Genomic DNA, 13,054 nt, shown 5'->3' with positions numbered 1-13,054 from the left:
CGGACCCTATAAATACTGGCCCCCCAGCACTTGTCCCACATTCGCTGAGCTTTCGAGTCCTCAGACTCTCCACTAGTTGGAAGAATGAAGGCTCAACGATGGGAAGCGAGCGGGCGCTCACCTCTGTGTGGGCGCCCACAGGAGGAGCTGCAGGAGGCGCGTAGGAAGAGGCTGCGTCAGAGGGGAGGCACCATCAGCTACGCGGTCCTCTTCCACGTAGCTGATGGTGCAGAGCCAATGGAGGTGGATCCACCTGAAGACGAGGAGGAGCCGATGGAGGTGGATCCACCTCCAGGATGGCTCCCCTGGCACCACAACATCGTGCCAGGGCTCCCCTCCACACCACCATCGACGCGGTGCCGTAGGGTCATCCGGCCAGTGCCCTACCGCCGGCCCTGCCTCCGCGCTCGGCGCTAGCCAGGAGGCTGACCCTCCGCGCCTGGCCGGCCTGCAGGCTTCCTTCCCGTCCCCCGTCCTCTGCCCTACCCCTCACCCCTTCTGAAGGGGTGTCATCTCTTCTGCACTGAGCCCCGAGAAAAGGGGACAAGACAACATGGCGTCACAGCTTCAGCCGCTGCGCCAGGAGAAGTCCCTCAGCGGGCCACCGAGGTCCCTGGGGCCTGGAGACGGGGTCTCTTCGGCCTGGAGACGAGAAGGCTGCCCGACGGGAGGCTGCAGAGGAAGCCAGACGCTCCACGGCGGCACACGAAGAACAGCAGTGTGTCAAGCAAAGACGTAAGAGACAGCCGCTCCTCTGGAGAGGCAGACCACCACAGGCCTGCCAGGAAGGAGTGCTGGCCTTCAGCATTAAGGCCCCTTCTAGCTGTCTCGTTCGTTCAAGGTTGGACAAGTAAAAAATAAATAACTAAATAAGTAACAGTAAAAATGCTTTCCCTCTCTCTTCTTTGGTAACTGTGTCCGGGCTCCACTCGGCCCATGGAAGGGGACGCGCGAGTGCCCCCTGCATTGCAAAATCAGCCAGGGGCTCCTGACAGCCGTTTAACTCGGCTTTAAGGGATGCTCCTGTACCCTGTTCTGCTCTGAAGGGGCAGCACCTTCCAGGGGAGGAATGGAAACCCCATCCAGGACCCTGCAACATCTGAAGCCCTGATGGCTCTTGCTCTGCAGCCTGGAGGGCTCAGAGCAGTGGACACAGGGTCCCCTGTGCTGGCAGGGCTTCAGCAGATCTGTTGGCTAGTGGGCCAGTGACTTTGGGTCATCATGGCCACTGGGGTCTGTCCTGGGCCATAAAACTCTTCTAGGGGTCACACAGTGACTTAATGAAATCCTGTAGTCACCTGGGGACAGGTTCAGGTAATGGAGAAAGAAAAAAACAGGCGAGAACAATAATCCTTTGCAATGGCTTCTCTTCCTCTTGCTTTCTCTTAGTCTGTTGGGTTTTTTGTTGCTTTGGGGTTTTTTTCCCTGTTATTGTACTGGTTCCTGGTTTTTTCCTTCTGGTCTCCTGACTTTTCTGTAGCACTTTCTTTTCCCAGTATCTCTTTTTCTCCCCCACTCCCCCTTTTCTGCACTTGTGGTTTTTTCTGTGCAAACCAGGGCCCACATTTCATTTACATCTTGCCTGGCACGCCTGCTGATGTTTGTGCACAGTGCCCTAGGCCGTGGTTTGCATGTGTTGATGTGCTCCCATTTAGTCTCTCCTTTTTTTTCTTTGGAGAAAAAAAAAGATATAGCTTTCCTTAGTGGTGCCTTCATATCAAAAACAATCCCCCACACTTTAAAGTCTTCTCTAATGCCCTTTCTCTCCCCTTGATCAGGCACTGGGCACTGCAAAGGGACACACAGGGACCACAGTCCCAGTGCCTGGCAGTGCGGCACTGCTGCCCGTTCCTGTCCCAAGTAGACCAGCGCTGGAGGAAGAGCCCAAGATCTCAAACACCTCCAGACAGGTCTGGAGGTCTGGCCTGACAACACATTCCATCCTCTCCTGCAGCACCTTCTCCCCCTGCCCAGCACCAAGGAGGTCTCGGGCTGCCGGCAGACTCACGAAGCCTTCAGTTATGCTTCCATCATGGCTCCAGCCCTGGAAGAAATGTATTTATTTATCAATAAAAAATGAGACTGTGATCTCATGTCTGGGATGAAGCAGGTCCTGACAAGTCATGCCAAACAGTTCCTGTTACTGCAGGGACCAGAATAGCAACATCCATGCCAGGGCTCTGCTAGCGGACGGATTATCTTCAGGAAGACACTTTGGGAACGTACCCTGGGAAGAGCAGGATAATTTTGGTTTCCAAAAGCTCCTTCTGCATTAAGATCCAGGGGGAGAGTGAAGAGGAAGGTGGGCAAAGTGTGCCGGGCACAGTTCTTCCAGCACCCTTGTGTTGGGTTTGCATGGGAAGGTTTTGGTAGCTGGGGGGGGGGGGGCGGGGGGGCGGTCTACAGGGGTGGCTTCTGTGAGAAGCTGCTAGAAGCTTCCCCTGTGTCTGACAGAGCCAATGCCAACCGGCTCCAAGATGGGCCCACCACTGGCCAAGGCCAAGCCCATCAGCACCTCCGTGATAACATATTTAAAAAGGAAAAAAACAGTTAGAGAGGGAGCTTTTGCAGCCGGAAAGAGGAGTGAGAAGATGTAGAAACTCTGCAGACACCATGGTGAAGCAGGCTGTCCCCCTGCAGCCCATGGAGGAAGGATGAGGGGGTGTAGAGAGTCCACCTGCAGCCCGTGGAGGACCCCACACCAGAGCAGGGGGAGGCACCTGAAGGAGGCTGTGGCCCCGTGGGAAGCCCACACTGGAGCAAGCTCCTGGCAGGAGCTGTGGACCCGTGGAGAGAGGAGCCCACGCCAGAGCAGGTTTGCTGGCAGGACTTGTGACCCCGTGGGGGACCCACGCTGGAGCAGTCTGCTCCTGAAGGTCCGCACCCCGTGGGAGAGACTCACGTTGGAGAAGTTGGTGAAGGACTGTCTCCCATGAGAGGGACGCCTCCATGCTGGAGCAGGGGAACAATGAGAGGAGTCCTCCCCCTGAGGAGGAAGAAGCGGCAGAAACGACGTGTGATGAACTGACTGTAACCCCCATTCCCCGTCCCCCTGTGCTGCTGAGGGGGGGCAGAGGTTGAAGCTGGGAGTGAAGTTGAGCCTGGGAAGATGGGAGGAGTGGGGGCAGGTGTTTTAATATTTGACTTTATTTCTCATTCCTCTACTCTGTTTCCTTTAGTAATACATTAGATGAATTTCCTCTCTAAGTTCAGTCTGTTTTGCTCGTGACGATAATTAGTGAGTGATCTCTCCCTGTCCTTATCTCGACCCAGAAGCTTCTTGTTATACTTTTTCTCCCCTGTCTGGTGAACAAGGGACATGATAGAGCGGCTCTGGTAGGCACGTGGCCCCCAGCCAGGGTCCACCCACCACACTGTTGCATTTGAAAAGCATGAAGTCCAAGAAAATAGTTTTCTAGCACTGAAGTCAGTGGGTTGCCACCAGTTCCCAGGCTGCGCTCTTGACTCCCGAGTTTCCTGCTGAGCAGAACTGGTTAGAGTTTGTCCATGAAATAGATTCCTCAGAGCAAGCAGATTGACCAAAACCATGAACAGTTTAGAGGAAAGTGAATTTGACAAGTTTTGCCAGGAGAAAAGGGGGAAAAAATGGCAGCAGATGATCAACAGGTGACAATGCTTTCTTATTAGCCAGAGGTGAAAGGATGATCTGATGTTCTGTGGATTACTTGTAGGTTATATTGGAAATCAGAGGAAATCTATTTTTACCTTTAGCTCTGCTCTCCCATCCCCATGAAACCCTCGGACGGTCACTTTCTCTCCTTACCTCTGGAATGGTAAATCAGGGCTGTAGACCCCCCAGCTCCAGTGGCCCTTCAGTTCGTGGTGGCAGATCCAGAGCAGAGAAAGAAGAGGGCGAGCAGCTCACTCGCAGGAAGGGACTCCAGTGGCGGCAGGAAGACAGCCAGGCTTTGTGCGTCGGGCGTTGTGCTTCAGGCTGCTTGCCCACGTGCTGTAGATTGCAAAGGACCTGCGAGAGACAGGGAATAGCCATGAGGCAGAATTTGGGGCAGGACTAGGGGCAGGAGTTACTGCCACTTCCCAGCCTTGCAGCGGTACCCGGCACAAGGCCGCCTGTCCATTCAGTGACACTTGGGGCCAAGGTGGCCCTGGATGCTGAGGCAGGGGTGAGACAAGTGTCATGAGATGCTCCTGGTGGCAAAACCTGACGCAGAACTCAGAGCAGTCGTTCCCAAGCTGTCATGCCTTACAGCTTGCTGCTGCTGCTGCTGCTGCTGCTCTAGACCTGGGAAAGGCCAAATATGCATCCAACAGCTGGTCTGTCTCACCCCTGTCATCAGCCTACCAAAAGTTACCACGTCACCTTCTGCCATGCAAAGTGGTGCTGTGGCCGCATAGCACCTTTGAAACACCTGACACCAGCCAGCCCACCATTCCTGCAGACACCTCCCAACCAAAACCGGGCAGGGGCAGCAGTCTTCCCCCCGAGTGAGTTCCTTTGGTGTGTGTCACTAGCAAGCTATTTTGGTGCTCCTTCACAACATACCTTTCTGCAAAGGTTTTTGACGACCAGACTCCAGGCAGGCACTGCTCTCTAGAAGCACCAAATCTCTCACGGTAATTGTTTCTTCTCCAGGAGGCCACCAGACTTGAGGTCCCCCAAGATTTAGGCCTTCTTTCCCAGCCCAGTGACTGGTTTGAATTAACTCCCTCTATTGTTTTCGTCGGTTTGTTTGGGTTTCTTTACGGTCCAAGTCTCCCTGCAGTGCTTCTCCCACACTGCCTCCTGCTCTCACTCATTTAGTCGTTCCCACTCTCGTTCCCACTCGCGATCGCCACCGTATCCAAGAAGAGGCGAAGGGAAGAGTCGTAACAATCGTTGCAGGTCAAGGTCAGATGGTTATCACCGTTCAAGGGCAAGGGCAGCCCCATCCAGAAGATACCGTTCACGCTCAAGGTCTCCAGTACTTAGAGAACAGTCTTCCACTAAATGGACTCTACCTCAAGGGGAAGAAGAAAGGCAGCATTTTAGCAGATACAGAGAAATTCCACCTGAATTCATTTATGTTCTTAATTCATCTTCATATCACCTCTATCAAAAATTTCTGAACTTGTCCATGCTCTTTAAGTTGGAAAAAAGCACACAGCATCCATTAGCTTCTCTCAGAGTTTAGCTATAGTCTCTAACATTTTCAGAGCAGAGCTATGCTGTAAAACAGTAAAACAGTCCAATGAAATGGCAGCACCGACTGCAAATGTGACGTTCATGTAACTCAGTTGGGCTAATAGTGGGATGTTCAGATAAGCTTACTGTGCTGACTGGCAGAGCAGATGAGAAACTGCCTTACTGTAACTCAAGTCTTAAAGCGATTAAAAGAAAAAAAACCCCATCTCACATCTACACCCCCTCAACTCCCAAATGTCCCCCATACAATTTGTTCTTCCATTTTCCTCGGATGGGCCTGAAGGAGAGGGAAAATAAAAACTTAATTCAATCTCAGTGTCGTGGTTTTACCCCAGCCGGCAGCTAAGCACCACGCAGCCGCTCACTCGCTCCCCCCCCCATCGGGATGGGGGAGAGAATTGGAAAAGTTAAAGTGAGAAAACTCGTGGGTTGAGATAAAGACATTTTAATAGGTAAAGCAAAAGCCGCGCGCACAAGCAAAGCAAAGCAAGGAATTCATTCACCACTCCCCATGGGCAGGCAGGTGTTCAGCCATCTCCAGGGAAGCAGGGCCCTGTCACGCGTAACGGTTACTTGGGAAGACAAACGCCATCACTCCGAACGCCGCCGCCCCCCCCTTCTCTTCCCCCCAAGCTCCTTATAAACTGAGCATGACGTCATATGGTATGGAATATCCCTTTGGTCAGTTTGGGTCACCTGTCCTGTCTGTCTCCTCCCAACTTCTTGTGCACTCCCAGCCATCCCGCTGGCAGGGCAGTGCAAGAAGCAGAAAAGGCCTTGGCCCTGTGTAAACACTGCTCAACAATAAGTCCATAGAACAAAAACATCTCTATATTATCAACACTGTCTCCAGCACAAATCCAAAACATATCCTCACACTAGCTACTATGAAGAAAATCAACCCTCTCAGCTAAAACCAGGACATTATCCACCCCTTATTCCATACTATTTACGTCATGCTCAGGTCCCACACAATTCAATACATCCTCATTAAGCACCACCACCCTTCTCATCCCTTGATATAATATGCTGATATCATTCCCTTAGTCTGTGGACCACCCTTTTAAAATGTCCATAAATGTCCACAAAATGTCCATTGGGTTGACTTGGTCCACAACCTTGGGCTCCATCCACCATGGTGGTCACTCAGAAAAGGAGAGGTGGTTGACGTGTGGAGTTACTGGGCACCAAAACCAGCTCAGGTCAGGTCCACTGCTGCACTTGCGCTGCTGCTTGTAAGGCTTGTTCTCCATTGGTTCAGGTGATTTCTGCTATAGTAATTCCTGTAACATGCAACTCAAATCATGGGTTACAACAATTTAAAGGTATTTCCATTACAATCTCCACCCCTGGTCCCTTCGAGTCAGACCATCAAGTTTACCATTGCAATGAACACCTCCCCTTGCCCCTGCTCCGGCTTGAACTTATCCACAGACTGCAGTCCCTTAGGGGTGTACCTGCTCCAAGTGGAGCCTTATCCACGAGCCACAGTCTCTCCAGGGGTATACCTGCTGTGGCATAGACTTATCCACAGCCACAGTCACTTCGAGGTGCACCTGTTCCAGCATGGCCTTCTCCATGGGCCACAATGCCTTCATAGATATACTTGCTCCAGCGTGGCCTTGTCCACAGTCACAGTCACTTCAGTCCTCTCAGAAATAAACCTGCCCTGTCATGGGCTCGTCCATAGCCACACACTTTGAAATGTTCCAGCATGACCCCATGCACAGCCACTGATGCTTCAAGGTGTACCTGCTGCAGCATGGACTTATCCTTGCCACAGATGCTTCGAGGTGTACCTTCTCCAACATGGACTTATCCTTGGCTCACAATCCTTCCAGAGGTATACCTGCTGCGGCACAGACACAACCATGGCCCCAGACACTTCGAGATATACCTGCTGCGGCACAGACGCAACCACGGCCCCAGACACTTCGAGATATACCTGCTGCGGCACAGACGCAACCACGGCCCCAGACACTTCGAGATATACCTGCTGCGGCACAGATGCAACCGCGGCCCCAGACACTTCGAGATATACCTGCTGCGGCACAGACACAACCACAGCCACAGACGCTTTGGGGTGTCCTGCTCCGACGTGGACTCATCCACAGGTCACAGTCCCTTTGACTCGAGTGCACACAGGAGCTCCAGCCTGTCCAGGACAGCAGCACAGAAACAGCAGCGGTGCCCTGGCCATCTGCCAGGCCAGGCACATCGCCATTGCTGTTATCAAAACGTTCCCAGGCACAGCACAGTAAGATGATAAGCAGTACAGCAGTACAGCGAGCAGCGAAAGCAAAAAGCAGCCACTAACGAGCACTAGCCTCTAATATACAGTAAGGCAAGCAAGCCCCATGGCAAGCACAGGAGCCTGCCAATTAATAGCTAATAACAACTATAAATTCAATCATCTAGCACATTCCAATCAAATCTGTCATTATCTCGAACCCTTCGTGCCCCACGTTGGGCGCCAAAAAGGACTGTCGTGGTTTTACCCCAGCCGGCAGCTAAGCACCACGCAGCCGCTCACTCGCTCCCCCCCCCCATCGGGATGGGGGAGAGAATTGGAAAAGTTAAAGTGAGAAAACTCGTGGGTTGAGATAAAGACATTTTAATAGGTAAAGCAAAAGCCGCGCGCACAAGCAAAGCAAAGCAAGGAATTCATTCACCACTCCCCATGGGCAGGCAGGTGTTCAGCCATCTCCAGGGAAGCAGGGCCCTGTCACGCGTAACGGTTACTTGGGAAGACAAACGCCATCATTCCGAACGCCGCCGCCCCCCCCTTCTCTTCCCCCCAAGCTCCTTATAAACTGAGCATGACGTCATATGGTATGGAATATCCCTTTGGTCAGTTTGGGTCACCTGTCCTGTCTGTCTCCTCCCAACTTCTTGTGCACTCCCAGCCATCCCGCTGGCAGGGCAGTGCAAGAAGCAGAAAAGGCCTTGGCCCTGTGTAAACACTGCTCAACAATAAGTCCATAGAACAAAAACATCTCTATATTATCAACACTGTCTCCAGCACAAATCCAAAACATATCCTCACACTAGCTACTATGAAGAAAATCAACCCTCTCAGCTAAAACCAGGACACTCAGTAACTGAGATGATTTTCTTTTAGAAAATCTTTAGAGTGATATGTGGTAAAAATAACACCAAATACTGGGGAGAACTTAAAATAGACATCATAATACCTACTACCCAACCAATTGTTGCGCTTAATTCGAAAATCTTTGAAATTGGACCGTATGTGATTAGAAATACAGGCTTGCAACAAATGTTGTTTAACCCGGCATGGTCTCTCAAACGAGTTGAATTGTCAATGCAAAACAATGTTTCAGATATTCAACCAGCTTGTTCACCTTTCTTAAAAATTTCATATGAGGGATGGACCACCTGGCTGCAGAAACGAACTCTTACTATGAAAAGGACACGGAGAGACGCGACCGGTGTTTTGGGAACAGGATTGGGAGTTTTAAATAGCATTGATTCAGAAGTAATAATGAACAAACTGGCTGCCTCAATTAGTGATTTGGCTAAATTACAACAACCTTTACGATCTTCTTTATTGGCTTTAGGAACTAACCAGTGGCTGTTGTCAAATATATTACCAACATGGGAAAGAGTAAATGTAAGGGACCACGAATTAATTACAGACGCACTTGGGGTGATCCAAAATAACCTCTCTTTGGCTCTTAGTTGTATCCAGGCTCAATTATGGATGCAGTCGGTAGCCGCCTCAATTATAAGAGAAGGTGAAGGCGGCACTCTCCCCACTGAAATTAGGAAAATAGTTTGGGACAGTGCTACTGATTTTGAGAAAGAACTCCAGTCCTGGTGGAGCCTGGTAAACTTTACTTAGGATCCCGTTACAAACACGGCTACAACTTTTGTGCTCACTATATCTAATGCTACTATATACTCAATTTATCCCATTGTGGCATTAGGGTTGAACCACAACGGAACTATACTCTAGCCTTCCGAGCATAGAGTATGGGCCCAAAAGATGAATGAAAAATGGCAAACTGTTAATTTGGAATCTTGCATCGTGCAAGAACAACAAGGATTTGTCTGTGAAGGTAATGCAATTGAGGCACAAGATATTTGTCTGGATACTGAACAAAATATTTGCCATTTTGAGGTTCATCCTAACGAGAACCCTAAAACAGTTATTATATATATTGGTAAGGGCTGTGTATGTTTGAGGACTGTTTGTGATTTTTTATATGTAGATAAGGTAGTCGTAGAGATTAAAAATCATTCAAATTTTTGTGTTTGTAATTTTACTACGATTGATGGATGTGACTTTTCTTATTCGACCCCAGTCACATCTCACCAACTTTTGCAGTCTAACTACATGTTGATTCATGAATTGTTACCTATACCCATTGGAATGAATCTCGCTTTAGTGAAACAGTTATTACAACGCAAGGATTTGATTGCAATTCTGGAAAAAAAATTAAGGAAAACGGACAAAAAACCCCTAATAATTGTTCATCACAATGTGAAAGAAATACATCGAGTTTTTGAAAGAGCGCAGAGTGATGCAGAACTTAGATGGTGGGACACACTTTTTGGATGGTCACCTACTGCTACAGGCATCCTAAACAAGTTGTGTCACCCCATCGTGATTCTCTTAATATTGGTTTTGATCAGTTTGACCTTGTCAGCAATATTGTATGTCATAGCCTGGAAAATGATGAATCGGTTAACATATCTGAAAAAGCAAATTACTCGTGAAGCTTCTTTCACTCATACGATCGTCCAAGCTGTTGCAGAACAGCAAAAGAGACAAGCAATCCCAGAGTTTCGTCCAACATAGAAAATGATTAGTATAGTGAAAGTATTGAAATAATTTTCAAAACTTTCAAAGGGGGGAAATGTTACATCTATTTTGATAAAGCAATCAAAAGTTGATTATATAAAAGTTAGGATGATTTGATTATATTTGTAAGATTTTAACTTAATGTAGCTATAGAATCAGATTGGGAAAATTAGTTTGTAACCAAGGTAATAGGTAATGAAGCTCACTGACCATGGCAAGGTACAATGCTGCTATGTTCCTTGTACAGTCCCTACCAAACTGAACAATAGGTTTGGAGATATGAATCTTATGAAGTAAGTCGTTATGGACAGGTGCATCCACAGCAAGGATACTGCGCATGCCTGCAAGAAGAGGGTCATCCAGCGGACACAGGTGCAAGACCACTGACGACCACCAGAGACCCCTTGAGGACCACCGACTCAAATCACTGAGCATGCGTGACGGGGAGGAGAATATGGAAATGGATTCCAAGAAATGATTATCATAGGACTGCCCTTTCTGAGAAAAACAATGAATATGTATGTTTTGATGCTACATAACCTGTGTGTTGGTGATCACCTGGCATGCACATTGGGTGGAGCTATCCCCCGTGCATCCAGCGCTGCAATAAAGAATGCCTGCCTTTTAACACTACATTGGTGTTACGAGGTTTATTCCCGGATTTCGGTGACAATGCTAACCAGAAAGCTACTCAAGGCCTGGAAGGAAACTTCCAAAAAGGGGAAAATGTAATCGTGGCATAGAGGCCGTGAGACAGAAACAACAGAAAGATTAGCTTGGAATAATTAGTTTGTAATCAAGGTAACAGGTAATGAAGCTAACTGACCATGGCAATGTACAATGCTCCTACGTTCCACGTACAGTCCCTACCCAACCGGACACTAGGCCCGGGAATATTAATCTTATGAAGTAAGCTGTTACGGACAGGTGCATCCACGGCGAGGATACTGCGCGTGCCTGCAAGAAGAGGGTCATCCAGCAAACACGGCTGCGCGACCACTGACGACCACCAGAGACCCCTTGAGGGCCACCGACTCAAATCACTGAGCATGCGTGACGGGGAGGAGACTACGTAAATGAATTCCAAGAAATGATTCTCACAGGGCTGCCTTTTTTTGAGAAAAATGGTGAATATGTATGTTTTGAGTCTATATAACCTGTGCGTTGGTGATCACCTGCGTGCACGTTGGGCGGAGCTGATTCCCCCGTGCATCCAGCGCTGCAAGAAAGCAAACCTAGGGCAACTCACGTCTGGTCCATTTCTCATACCCTCTAACAGATGGCGACCCAGATGGGACCCTAGGACGCAAGAGGAAGGAGCACCAGCTAATTCTCTGGACAAACCCGTGACCAACGCTCATTGCTGGCATAACAAAAATAGGTGCGTTCACCTAAGAGACTTGGACACGGGTGATTCCAGACAATACTGGGAGTACTCTTGTGTTTAAACTTGCTAAAGATTTGGTAAGAGGAAAAGAAATTTAAGAAACGGGAACTACACCCAGCATTGAAAGGGGGACGCCCCTTGCTGAGGTTTTAGAAAATTGGAGTAAGATTTATGGGGCACAGACTTTACAAAAGACAAGACTGATTGGGTTGTGTCAGGAGGAATGGCCATTCCTAACTCGAACTCAAGGGGGAGGACCTATGGATATTTGCACCCCCCCCCGCAAAGGAACTTTTAAGCCCCATAAGTTAACATTTCGAAGGATCATTTTAGAAGATACTGCAAGTCCAAGTATTGATTATTGGTATATTTGGTAGGATTGGTCTTATCAAAGACGTAAGCCATCTAAACTACGGGTAAGCTCGCTTCCCTCTGCCCCTGAGGCCGAGGAAACTGACCTTCCCCAAGCAGGGATGTTTCCCATGAAACTGCATTACATCCCAAATCCCAGAGCACGACCAGGAGCTCCTCCTGATGGCCCTGCAGTGACTGCTGTGATGCGCCACAAACCTTGGAAACAAGGTGACTTGATCACGTGGCAAAGTAAAATGCCAAGATTAAGAGACGATGCAGATGGATGTGCACAAATGCTAGCTGGAATAGTCACTGATTACACACCTAACTGGAGTGACATGAAAACTTTGCTGAGAGAACTATTCCAGATGGATGAGTGAGAGAAAATTCTTCAAAAGGACTGAGAAATTGCTCAGAGAGGTCAAGGATTAAATCCCTGGCCCACTGAGGACCCCAACTGGAATTTAGCCACAACTGACGGGAAAAAGACTGATGGAAAGGGCTCCCTTTCCTCCTTTCCCTAACCAATCTAATCCCAACCTTTTAGAGTGTTTTTCTTGTGGGAAGATAGGACATGCCCAGCGGGAGTGCCCACTCCGCCCAGGAAGTGCTGGACGAGGATCAAATCCACCGTATCCACCGTGCCCTCACTCACAACAGAAAAATAATAAGCTGAACTCCATGCTTGCCAAAGGACTGCGAAGATGTCCAATGCAGGAGTGAAGGTAAACGAGTACGGACAAATTACTGCAAAGCTAAATGGACTTTTTGTTGAATTTTTAGTAGACACAGGAGCAACCTTGTCCCTTTTGAATGATGCACTCCCACAAACATGGATTTCTAAAGAAAAGGTACTTATAAGAGGGGTTGTTGGACAAGAAATAAAATCTATTTCGACGCCACTTCCAATGATCATTGCAGAAAAAAGGGTATGGGGAAGATTTGTGGTACCTCCAGATTCACCTGTGTCTTTGCTAGGACGTGATCTTTTGCAGGAATTTGGTCGGCTTTTAAAATCCCAAAAGGACTTGAAGCACTTCCCCGGGAACTGTGGAGCAGCTCTGGTGATGAGATAGGATTATCGTTAGCCGCAGAACCGGTAATAATGAACACAAAAGGAGGGTCACCTCCATCAATGAAACAGTACCCGATTGCAGATGAGGCTATTCCGAGTACTCAAAAACGGATTGCAGTTTTCTTAGAAAAAGGAATACTCAAGGAATGCCAAAGTCCATCTAAGACTCCAATCTTGCCAGTAAGTAAACCTCGATTAGATAAGGATGGGGATCCGCAAGACAGATTTGTTCGAGATCTCCGCGCAGTA

At 48.8% G+C, this 13,054-nt stretch overlaps 1 long non-coding RNA gene across 1 annotated transcript; it reads right to left on the bottom strand.

Moving 5' to 3' along the window:
- Window positions 1-5,593: 5,593 nt before the first annotated feature.
- LOC129201018 (uncharacterized) lies at window positions 5,594-7,930 on the bottom strand. The gene is made up of 2 exons (XR_008575210.1): window positions 6,964-7,930; window positions 5,594-6,916 (listed from the first exon to the last, which is right to left on the bottom strand). It is a non-coding gene; the product is annotated as an uncharacterized LOC129201018 (long non-coding RNA).
- Between the last annotated feature and the right edge of the window lie 5,124 nt (window positions 7,931-13,054).

The sequence above is a fragment of the Grus americana genome, unplaced genomic scaffold (genome assembly GCF_028858705.1).
Source record: "Grus americana isolate bGruAme1 unplaced genomic scaffold, bGruAme1.mat scaffold_76, whole genome shotgun sequence".
NCBI lineage: Eukaryota > Metazoa > Chordata > Aves > Gruiformes > Gruidae > Grus > Grus americana.
This window is presented reverse-complemented; position numbering and strand designations above follow the sequence as displayed.